Consider the following 12316-nt stretch of genomic DNA (forward strand, 5'->3'; position numbering starts at 1 on the left):
CGAAAACCTTAACATTATCATGCTAATACTTTAGAAACTAAGTCTTTAAACTTACAACCAACCTAGAATTTAAATGGTTAAGTGAAAAAAATTAAAAAACCATCAATTTGAAGAATAATATACATGGAGGTAGGGCTCTAATGAAAAGATAGGACTAACATAAAATATGACCACTTTAGCTAAATTATTAATAACTATAATAGCTTATCTCTAATTCAAAGTAAAATCTATTGAAAAACAATTCAAGATAATTAACCAAATTTAAACTAATCATAAAAAATATACCAATTTAAAAGTTAAAGTTTGAACTGCAATTTTAACATATCAATGTGACTAAAACTATTAGATTTCAATCACAAATATGCTAATATAAAAATTTGAACTGCAATTTTTTTCTTTTAGCATCGCAATCGTTTATGTATGTTTTAGAATGACATACTTATAATCATAGAAAAAAAAATTCATTGTTTTAATACTTTCATAATTATATTGGAAAAATTGACAAAATTCACATTTTTCATGTAAAGTTACATACACATTTCATCCCTTTAAGCTTTATATCCATTTTATTTTCATTTTGAGAATATTATTATTTAGTTTTCATATAATATAGAAAAACTTATTAATTAATTTTTATTTTGAAAAATATATCTAAAATTTTAAAAAATTTATTAATTAATTTCTCTATTAATTTTAATTATTAAATATTATAAAAAAATTTAAAATGTATAGAGGAACTAATTAACTTCTTTACAACCTCATAGAAATTTTAATATATTTTTAAAATTGAAAAACTAATTATTAATAACTTTTTTCATACTATGGAAGAATTAATTAGTATATATTTTAAAATTGTTGAGATATTTCAATATATTTTTCCAATGATGATCAATTTCTCCAAACAATAACAACTGCATAATAATTTTGCCTTTAATTTATGAGATTCATAAACCAATTAAAAATATATTCTGTATTTTAAGCATTTAAAATGCTAAAAATAATTTAAATAAAGTTTTTAAAAAACTAAATATTATAATTAATCAACCAAATAAAAGAAGATAAATCAAATAGGTGTATTATTAACGTTTAAAGCCAAAATATAAGAAAACATGTATGTATAGTAGTTTATATCTTACTTAATAATTAAAGAAGTAGCCCAAGAGGTGAGATTTCACAAGAAAAATAGTTCAAAAATCTTGATGAAAAAAAAAAAGTAATAATAATGGAAAGACCAATAAAGTTATGGTAACATTATTTTGTATACACACACATTGAAAAGTTAGAATACAAGTATTTTTTTTTTTTAAACTGTTTATACTGTATAATAAAAAAACTTTAAAAAACAATTATATTTTTAATATACACAAAAATACCCAAAATTATAAAATTTATACTCTATTTATTTATGAAAAATATTTTTCATGACAAGATAAATTGATTTTTATTATTTGATTTTAATTTAAAAAATAAAATATATTAATAAATTTATACATAAAAATTTTAATAAAATTATCAAAATGCAAAAATGATTTGATTTTTCCTTCTATCAGAAAGATATTTCCATTGGTTAATTTTTCTAAATACTTCAGACACAAAAATTTATAAAAAAAATATTTTTAATAAAATAAATGGAACCAGTGAATAATTAAAATTATATATCTACGCCCATTGGATATATAAAAAATTCAAGGAATAATTATCAAAAAATTAAATATTTTAAAATTTTTACAATTCTGCAATGTACTTTAAAAATAGACTTAAAATTTAAGTCTATAATTTTAAATTTTCAAAAATTACATCTAATTATTAAAATTTTCATTAATTATACATTATCGCCTTGTCATCACTGCATCATCATAATATAAAATAAAGTAATTACTAAAAACTTTTATATTTTATAATTTTTTATAATTTTACTTTATACTTTAAAATAATCAATTTAATTTTATATTTTAAAATTTTCATTAATTACACTGAATCTTTAAAACAACTATTAATATATTAATAGAAATTTCGCGTCTCCTTTTTCAAAAATAAAAATGTTATATCATTGTCACATTACAATATCATCACTACCACCACGTTATATATAGTGTGACATATTTATAAATATATTATATTTATATTTATAAAATAATTATTAAAACTGATAAAAATCTAATCGATAATTTTATAGGGTAAAAATGTTAAATTTACTCTTAAAATTCATAACAGATAAGAAATATCAAATTTTATTTTTCAATTTAAATTTATCTATAAATTATTATAAAAGATTAAATAAAACTAAATAAATTAAGAATAAAAAAAATAAATAATAGTATTATTTGACCTTTTAATAATAGTGAAAAGTAAATTTAAAATAAAGATGAACTTCCCTATATAATTTGAGATAAATTTCACTTTTTAATTAATTTTATAGTATATTTCAAAAAAAAATAATTTTATAGTATAATACATGATTATATAATATTTTCATTAATGATATAATAAAAAATTAGTGATTTTTTAATAATTAAATTGACTATTTTTAAAGTATAAAATATAATTTTTTTAATAATTATTTTATATTATATTATAATTATGTAATGATGATGCGTGGCATATTTGTTGGTGAACTAATACAAATTTTTGCAACATTGGAAAAAGTTAAAAATATAAATTTAAATTAACTATTTTTAAAATTATAAATGATAAAAAATTATAAAGTATAGGATTTTATTTTACAATTAACCCAAAATTCAATCCTTATTCTTTAATACACTGCTCAAAAACAAAAAGTTTAAAAGAAATAACTGCAAATTGCAGTATATATATATATTAAAAAATATTTATTTAATTTTTTTAAATCTAAATAAAACCTCTTATATTTTATAAAATCAAATTCTTTTTCTTTTATTTGAAATGATGTTAGTAAACGTCTTTTAACCTTAAATATTTATATTTAAATTTTATAATTTTAACTATCTATATTAGCTAATCAATATAATTTAGATAATTTACAGAGATGTTTAGGGGATTTGATAAAATCCTCAGAATAATTTTTTTTATTAAATTTTCAGTAATAAATTAATTTTTAAATTTAATTTTCTTTCAATAAAATAGTTATTTTATAAAAAAAGTACATTTGCTATTAATTGACCATTAATTAGAGAATAAATATTTTTGGATGATCAAAATACCTCTCTAAACGGTTAATTTTTATTTATGTAAAAAAAAATATCTATTATTTTAATAATAAAAAAATTAAAAGATTACTATTTTAATTTTGAAGATTGGTGAAGTTATAGATTTTATTCACTATTTTTTTATTCGTTATGATAATAACTAATTTAAAATTTTAAAATATAAAAATTAATATTTTATAATATACAAATTTTGATGCTTAGATGGATTTCAAGTAAATATAAAAATTAATTTTTAATTTTTAATTAAGTATAAAAAATAATTTTTAATTTTTATACCTAAAGAACATAAAAATTAATTTTTAAGATAAATTAAAATTATTAATTTTAACTTTTAATTTTTATACTTTCATAATATTGATTTTTGTACTTAAAAACTAAAATTATTTACTATAATAATAAATACAAAAATAATAGATAAAAACTATAAGTTCGTTGATTTTTAAAAATTAAAATAGTAATTTGTTTATTTTCAAAAATTAAAATAGTAATTTCTTAATTTTTTTATTATTAAAATAATGAATAAAGCAATTTTTTATTATAAAAAAAAAAAACTACTTAGTGGGATATTTTAAAGAGGTGTTTTGGCCATTTAGAGATATTTAACCCCTAGGCAAAGGTCCATTAGACTATTTTGTTAGAGGAAAATTAAATTTAAAAACTAATTTATTATTGAAAATTTAACGAAGAATTACTCTATAGATTTTGTTAAATCTCGGGGACGTCACTATAAATTACCTATATAATTTTAACTATTCACACTATTTAATCTTACTAATCAAAGTTAGAAATAAATTGGCTAATATTTTCTTAAAAGAAATTTAATATTATGATAAAAGCGTTTGATTTTAAGAAGGCAAATAAATAGAAATAGAAATTTCGTTTTTAATCAATTATAGTCAATATTTTTAATTTTATGTGATTTTAAAGATTAGTGTTAATTATAGTTAATATTCTGAGATTTAATAAAAAGTAGGTTCTAGGTCTATTTTGATAAATTTAGTCTGGTTTATCTCTTCTGTACTTCTTTTATTCCTTTTTCCTTTTTTCTTTTTCCTTTTTTCTTTTATCTTTTAGTGACGTATAACCACTGTTCTGTGTTTGTATTCCTACTACAGTCACGCTGACTGTATGTATGGGCGTACTGTATCTTTTTCTATCGTTAGGTAGCCATTAAATTCCATCAAGCTCTATGTGGACACGATTCCGGACGTCATAGAGTTTGTTGTCTCATGGGGTCAGAGGGATAAACATGGTTGGGCCTGCCGTGCATAGGCTCGAGCCCAGTCCGACTCTTCAAAACGAGTTCTAGGCTTATATATGAGGCATGCCTAATTGTTGGGCTTTAATAGAGTTGAGACTTGGCTTTCCAGTATAGGCCCAGCCTGAGCTGGGGTGTCCAGGGCCCAGTTATCATCAAATGCTCCTTTACCTTCTCATTAATTATTCCATGATTAATAAGAGGGTAAATCTCGAAACTTCAATTATTACTGCGCGGCTTTAGGAGAGTTCTTGTCAAAATATCTCCTCTTCGCCTTTACCCATTTCAAATTTATGCTTTAGATTTCACTTGTTGCTCTACCTCTTGTGCTGCTTCTGCTATCTTGCCCTTTCTCTTCCCTGTTATTTCTGCCTTTCTAATTCGAGGTATGTCATACTCTTCTCATGGCTTCTGCTAGAATTCTTGATATAGTGGATTTGGTGTCCTTTATCACCCCTTCCTCTCTTTCTCATTACTTTTTCAGTGACTATTCTGACACCACCATTTATAGGATTAGGGCACCCTTACCTAATGAGAGGATTGCTCTCTTCTACCCACAGCCAGTGGCTCCGATAGACGCCCAACAAGGGCGTAGTCTGGTCCTTACCTTTTACCCTTTTCTTCATTAAAGTCTTTTGTCATTTTAGGGTGACTCCTTGAATGTTATCCTCTAATTCCATCTTATTCATGTACTATTTCGAGTATGTTTTTTGTGCTTGGATTTTGCCCCTTATATTAAGCTATTTTGCATCTTGTTTTGACTCGTTAGGTCTACCATGGGTTTTATTACTTTAGTCCCCGGGCTGCGTTGTTTATATTTGCAGAGTATAAAAACTCAATAAAAGGTTGGACCGAGGCTTTCTTCATTGTCGAGCTAAAAGAGAGTTCGAGGATCAATTTGAATGTCGACCAGGGCTGTAACGACTTTTCTAGGTTAAGCCTAATGGACCAAGTTTGCCTTCTCTGATCGACCTCTGTAAAGAAGAAGTATGACGTCGAGAAGTGCATATTTATGTCAAACTTATGGGACTGCTGAGAAGCTGGTATTCTCTTCTGGTTTTCTTTCCTTTTATGTTTTTCTTTTATTGTTTCGAACTCTAACTGGATTGGTATTTTCTTTTCAGTTTTTGCTATATCAATGGATACCATCAAGCTCCCAGAGAATTTTACCATGTCCCGGGAGAGCATGAAAGCAATTATGGCCACTTTTAAGGCTAATAAAACTGTAGCTGATGTGATTCGGGAGGTCTCCCAGGCCGTGGACCCTGCTTCTGCAACTCGTCGCTCTGCCCTCTGCCCCTGTGCCTTCTCTGGATTTGGTGCCTGCAGCAGGGGGCTCTTGCTCCGTCGCCTCGAGAATGTCGCTTCCCACTAAAGTACCGGCTTCTGCCAAGACTCTTTCTGCTCTCAAAAAAACCCCTAAGGAGCCCATCATGCTCAGCGAGCTAGCTATGAGTAGCTCGAAAGAGGATACTATGACTGCTCCCCTAGATGTCCCATCTATCCAGACTGTGGGAGCTATCGTGATCAGGGGTAGGGATGCCAAGTAAGCTCATAATTCGAAACCTGCGATCGAGGCAGGACTGCTAAACGTGCCCGTACCTTAGAATCTACAGAGACAACGCCTTCCCCTCCAGTTAATAAAAGAAAAAAGGCGGTAAAGCACTTATCATCTGCCTCAGAATCTCATCCAAGTGATTGTTTCAAATAATTATTTAAATGTTAATGATTTTCTGAAACGAATTGAAATTTAGTGATTGCCATAAAATAGTGACTTAAGTTCAGTAACTAACTGTGAGTAAAAATTACCCTATATTTAACAGACAATCAAAACCAAACAGTAAAAGGTCTTACTCAGTTGAAGGCCTAAATATAGAAAATGCGGATATTTATATTTAATCCAAACATATACTCTCTACAAGATCAAGCAGCAAGCATCGAAGAAGCTTGGTTGAGGCTGCTTGAAAATAATATGTAATCCAACCTATCTGACTTAGAGGGGAATTGATATTCCCTTCCAAAATGGAGAATGCCTCCAAGATAGATTCCGTTGCCACATGTTAATCATTGAACCTATAGAGGACATAGTTTAATTTTTTTCCCAATGATAAATGAAATAGATCTAGGAAGATATCTTTTAAAGGCAATATTGATAACCAAGAATTGCACCAAAGCCGAAAGGAACTCTCATCATAATACTGAGAGCAACATTAGATTTGATCAATCTTGAGGAATAATTATCTTAAACGAGAAACCACTGCATATTTTTCCAGTCTAAAGATGAAGATAAAAAAGATTTGCCTAAAGGGAATTAGGATATGTTTGCATTCTCCATAGCCATTTGAAAAGAAGGGCTTTGTTGTTTGTTTTAACATCAAGGATCCCTAGACCTTAATTTTTCCCTGGGGATGCTAAAATAAGTCAATTAACCAGATGAATCTTGCGTTTTTCAATCGTCCTTAACCCAAAAAAAAAAAAAAAAAAACCATTAATTTGTTAAGACATGTTGCAACCTTTTAAGAAATTTTGAAGAAACAAATAATTATGTAATCCATAAAAAATTTAACCTCATGAACTTTTTTTTTTTTTAATATGAGTTAATTGTACTAGTACAGTAAAAATAAACTATATAATTAAAATAAAATTAAAAATTTCAAAAATTAAAAATTAAAAATTAATTGTGCATAAAATTTTTATCAGCTGTACATTTATAATTAAACTACCTTCTTTTTGGACACTTGATTTTTAGTTAAAAATTATTATGTTATACGTTAGTCATAAATTATGGTCTCCCCATAGTCGATAATTATAATATAATTATCATATGTATAATAATAATAAAATAAATTATATTTTAATTTTAAATTTTAATATAATTAATATATCAATTTCTTTATTTTTTAAATTAAATATTTAAATTTTATAATTAATTCTTTATCATTTAAATCGAATATTCAACTAAAGTTTTTTTCTCTCCTAAAATTATTTATTAAAGATGAGAGAGAAAAATTTTTAATTTCATAAACTCTCCTTTCTCTTCCGCATTTTATCTCTTTCAAAAACTTTGCGGTACTAACTTTAGCCAGGTATGAATCAGTTTTGAGTTTTGATCAGGTTGATGCATTCACTGATTCCGCCTTCAAGGGGAACCTAGCAGCAGTATGCTTACTCGAGGAAGAAAAAGATGAAAATTGATTGCAAGTTGTAGCTACTAAGTTCAACATCTCCGAGACCTGCTATTTTGACTCCCATCATCATTGACTCCGATGCTTCTAATTCAAATCCCAGATTCCGTCTCAGGTGGTGTACTCCTGTTGCTGAGGTACCTTGATTGATTTCCTCTTATCATAAACTATTCTTGGAACAATTTGATTGAGTTGTTTTTGCTTGAAATTGCTTCATCTTCTAGAATAGATCTATTGGCTTGGTTTTGGGTTTTTGCTGCTGGCTCTAATTGATGGGTTCTGTTTCTAAATTTCCAAAGACCAATTCATTTTTTGCAGGTTAAGCTTTATGGTCATGCAACGCTAGCGGCTTCACACGCCCTCTTTTCTAATGGTTTTGTAAATTCTAACGTAATTGAGTTTGTCACACTATCTAGAATCGTATCTGCTAAGAAGATTCCTGATGGCGAAACCTTTCTCATTGAGTTGAATTTCCCTACTATCCTAATTAGTGAATTCAATTCCATTGATCTTGCACCAATTTCTTAAGTCCTGAACGGTGCTTCAATACTTAACATTAAGAGTTCTGCAGATAGAGAAAGAGAGTTCAAGAAATGGTTGTTATGGAATTTAAATTATTTCTCCCTCCTTTTTAACATATTTTAGAAGGGAAGAACCTGCAGTTTGGACGAAATAAAAATACAGAAGTTTAAGTATTAGGTTCTAAAAATAAAGATACTAATCCATTAATTATATTAAAATTCAGGAACTAAAGTGTAAAATTACACCCAGCAGGCTGCTGTGGTAAGAAAATGCACCAATAGGCTGTTGTGGTGCGAAATTGCACCCAGCAGCTGGTGCAAAATTGCAGCCAGCAGGCTATTATGGTGCAAAATTACCCCCAACAGGCTGCTGTGGTATAAAATTGCACCAGCAGCAAGCTGCTGTGGTGCAATCATGCACCACTGCACCCAACAGCCTGTCGTGGTACAATCATGCACCTCTGCACCACAACAGGCTGCTGTGGTGGAAAATTGCACCTAGTAGGCCAATGTGGTGCAAAATTGCACCAGCAACCGGCTGTTGTGGTGCAAGATTGCACCGAGCAGCCTGCTGTGGTGCAATCATGCACCTCTGCACCATAGCAAGCAGCTTGCTGTGGTGCAAAATTGCAGCCAGTAGGCTGCTGTGATGCATGATTGCACCAGCAGCCAGCTGCTGTGGTGCAAAATTGCACCCAGCAGCCTGCTGTAGTGCAATCATGCACCTCTGCATCACAGCAGCCTGCTGTGGTGCAAAATTGCACCAACATCCAGCTGTTGTGGTGCAAGATTGCATCCAGCAGCCTGCTGTGGTGCAATCATGCACCTCTATACCAAAGCAGGCTGCTGTGGTGCAAAATTGCACCAGCAGCTAGCTGTTGTGGTCCAAGATTTCACCCAGCAGCCTACTGTGGTGCAATCATGCACCTCTTCACCACAGCAGCCTGCTGTGGTGCAAAATTGTGTGTGGTGATAAATTGCACATGCCCATTACTTCTAATTTATTGTTATATTTTTTTGCCAAATTGTATGTTTCACTTGGATGTCTTTTTTTAGAGCAATGGGAGATGTATCTGACTGTATAAGTCGTCCGACAGAGAAATAGTCAGGTAATTAACAACAATTCTAGGTTCCTTTCATGTTCCTTCAAACTTTAGAACTTTTTGAATTATTATTTGGAGTAGTTTTATTTTCCTTTCTTTCGATGTTTCTGTGTCACTTTTTCATGGGCGATAACAGCAAAACTCATTCCACAAATTTTACTCTCTCTCCCTCTCTTTCTTCCTTTTTGCAGATTGGCATAATTGATCTAGATTGTAGATTAATTGGAATCCATTTGTACGATGGGCTATTCAAGGTACACAGTTTTTCGTTCTAATTCACCCTTATTAGTGGCATAATCTTTTGAGAGATTGGTGCTGCTTCTTTTGTAATATGCTCTTATGTGCATTAATGCTCTTGATTACAGTGTTAAAGATGTCCATCATAACCACTATGCTGAGACTCCAATGTTGGCAATGAATCTTGAGGATGAGTTGGAAGAAACTGAAATAGAGGGTTTTAGTTCACAAGTGTAGACTTTGTTTTGCCAGTATGTTATCTACAATCAGCTTGTGCAATTACGTTAACCTTTTCTTTATAAATGAACTTTACATATGTCACATTGAATACTGATTGACTTGGTTAGTCCTTGTTTTTTGATGTATGCGTTTTAAGAGAACTAATTTATTTATCAATTATCAATATATGCTCTGAGTGATCGGTTACCTGATAGGTTATGTCAAGCTGTGTGAGACTGGTTAGTTCTACAACTAGGAGTTCTGCCCTGAGTGGAATGCTCCATCAAGTTATTCAACTAATATTGCCACTGCTAATGCCACCTAGGTTTGTTTCTCATAATTTTTGAGACTCTGTTTGCAAGTTGGGGATACCTGATTATTGGCCTTGCAATACACCATAAAATGAATAGTAATAACAGGCAATAGTCTCAGGAGATGGAAGGGAAGTAGGAAGCTTTATTTATTTATTTATTTATTTTTGAGAATAGACAGGTTGACTATATTGAAAAATTCATTGTTAATCCATTTAGTTTATATTTAATACATAACTATAATTTATTTAGTTTCTATAATCTAATTATATTTTTATATTTTGGTGCAGATATACTTTTACAAGTGGACAAGATATTGAATGGGATTTTGATTTGGAAACTTCTTCAAAGGAAGTTAGAAGACATTATTATTATTGATTTATTTTAATATCTATATTTTTTAGTTATTTTCTTGACATGAATGAAGTAGAAGAGAATATTTATTATTAATTATTTTTGAGACAATTAATTCTTATAGCATTGTTGACTAGCATATATGAGTTCTAAATTATGAATGAATTTTATTTATAAAGTTCAATAGCATATTTCAATTTAGTTATATTAAAAAATAAATAATGATAATTAATATAATTTTAATAAATATTTATAATTTATAACAATAGTTTTTATTTTGTTTTTATTATTTATTTAACGAATGAATATTTTCATCGAAAAAAATTTTAGTGACGCTGTTAACAGTTATTTAATACAAATTTAACGGTCATATTTTTTTCATTAATAATTATTAATGAGAGTAGTTATAGCCGTTAATAGTCATATCAACGATGGTTATACTTGAAATAAAGTTATCTAATTTAAAATTTAATTATTATATTATTTCTCATTAAAGCTTATCATTTTCAATGATTATATATTTTCATCGTTAATAAATATTAATGACAAATATTAGCAATCGTTATATTTGAAATAATAGTCACAAAAATTAAATTTAACAATCATATTTTTTTTTATTAATAATTATTAACGACAGTAATAATAGTCGTTAATAGTATATTTATAACTACCAATTCTAATTTTCTTGTTATTAATAAACGACCGATATTATAACATTGTCATTAAAAGTTTTAACCAGAGAAGATCTGAGAACAAGTTTAACGACGGACAATTATCTTCATTATAATGAGAAAATTTTTCTCTCATTAAAAATAATTTTTCTTAAATTATCATCTCATAAAACTTGAATTAAGTGATAGTAGCTTGATTTGTCATGATTTGGAGTGTCTCATATTGAATTTTTGAAGAGTGTGAAGATTTTAATGTATAACTTGTTGAAGAATTGTGTCATTCCCGTGCTCGCATCAAGAGATTCAATTACATGTGCATAGATCTTTATAGAAAGAATCTAGAAATACAGGTGAAATTGTAGAACACATATAATATAAAAGAAGAAAAGAAATGTGTCATGTTGAGAAGACGGTGTCATGTTGAGAAAATGAAGTTGTATTGCTTATTGATTAAACTCCCCGTTTTGCTTATTTGTTGTGCACTGTTTTATTTAATTTGGGCTATCTTTGATGTTATTCTTTACATTCCTCTTGTAAGATGAGTATAGATCTAGGGATTGTAGGCTCATCTTGGTGAGTAGAGGCTAGAAATTAAGGGCGGTCTGAGCTTTGGTGAATAAGTCGGCAATTTGATGCCGAGAAGAGATATGCACAGGCTGAATGAAGCCTTTCTTGACTTGATCTCACAAGATGTGACAATCGATATTGAGATACTTAATTCTTTAGTAGGATACGGGGTTAATCGCTATATATCGAGTAACGTTGTTATCACAGTGAAGGACTAGTAAGTAATTCTTTCAGTATATAACTGATCCACTGAAGCTTGCACACGGTGGAGGCCATGCTTTTGTATTCTGCCTCTACTGTGGAACGACTAACAATATTCTATTTGTTTTATTTATTTTCCATGAAATGAGAGAGGAGTTAAGAAAAATGTAAAATCTAGTCAGGGGTCTTCAAGTAGTTGGACAAGCGGCCCAGTCGGCATCACAAAAAACTTGAATCTTAAAGCCATTTTGGATAGGAAAGAATACACCTTTGGTAGGATTGTACTGACTTAGTTATTGAGTAGCATAAGTGATGTCTAGACGAGTCAAGATTAGTTTCCTAACAAGTCGTCTATATTTCTATGGCTCAGTAAGGAGGTGACCTTGTGAGCTTATCAATTTGAGACCTTTGGGAAATGGTATTGTTGCTGGCTTTGCTTCTGTAAGGCCTGCATCCTCTAGAGTGTCAAGGATATACTTCCTTTGACTGATGAAAGTGCCATGT

General features: G+C 29.0%; 1 long non-coding RNA gene across 1 annotated transcript; it reads left to right on the forward strand.

Annotated features, from left to right (window-relative positions):
- The first annotated feature begins 7440 nt into the window (after positions 1–7440).
- On the forward strand, positions 7441–10485 carry LOC110629230. The gene is made up of 5 exons (XR_006348181.1): positions 7441–7765; positions 7947–9258; positions 9444–9506; positions 9924–10033; positions 10310–10485. It is a non-coding gene; the product is annotated as an uncharacterized LOC110629230 (long non-coding RNA).
- The last annotated feature ends 1831 nt before the right edge of the window (positions 10486–12316 follow it).

Source organism: Manihot esculenta, chromosome 13 (genome assembly GCF_001659605.2).
Source record: "Manihot esculenta cultivar AM560-2 chromosome 13, M.esculenta_v8, whole genome shotgun sequence".
NCBI classification, from domain to species: Eukaryota; Viridiplantae; Streptophyta; class Magnoliopsida; order Malpighiales; family Euphorbiaceae; genus Manihot; species Manihot esculenta.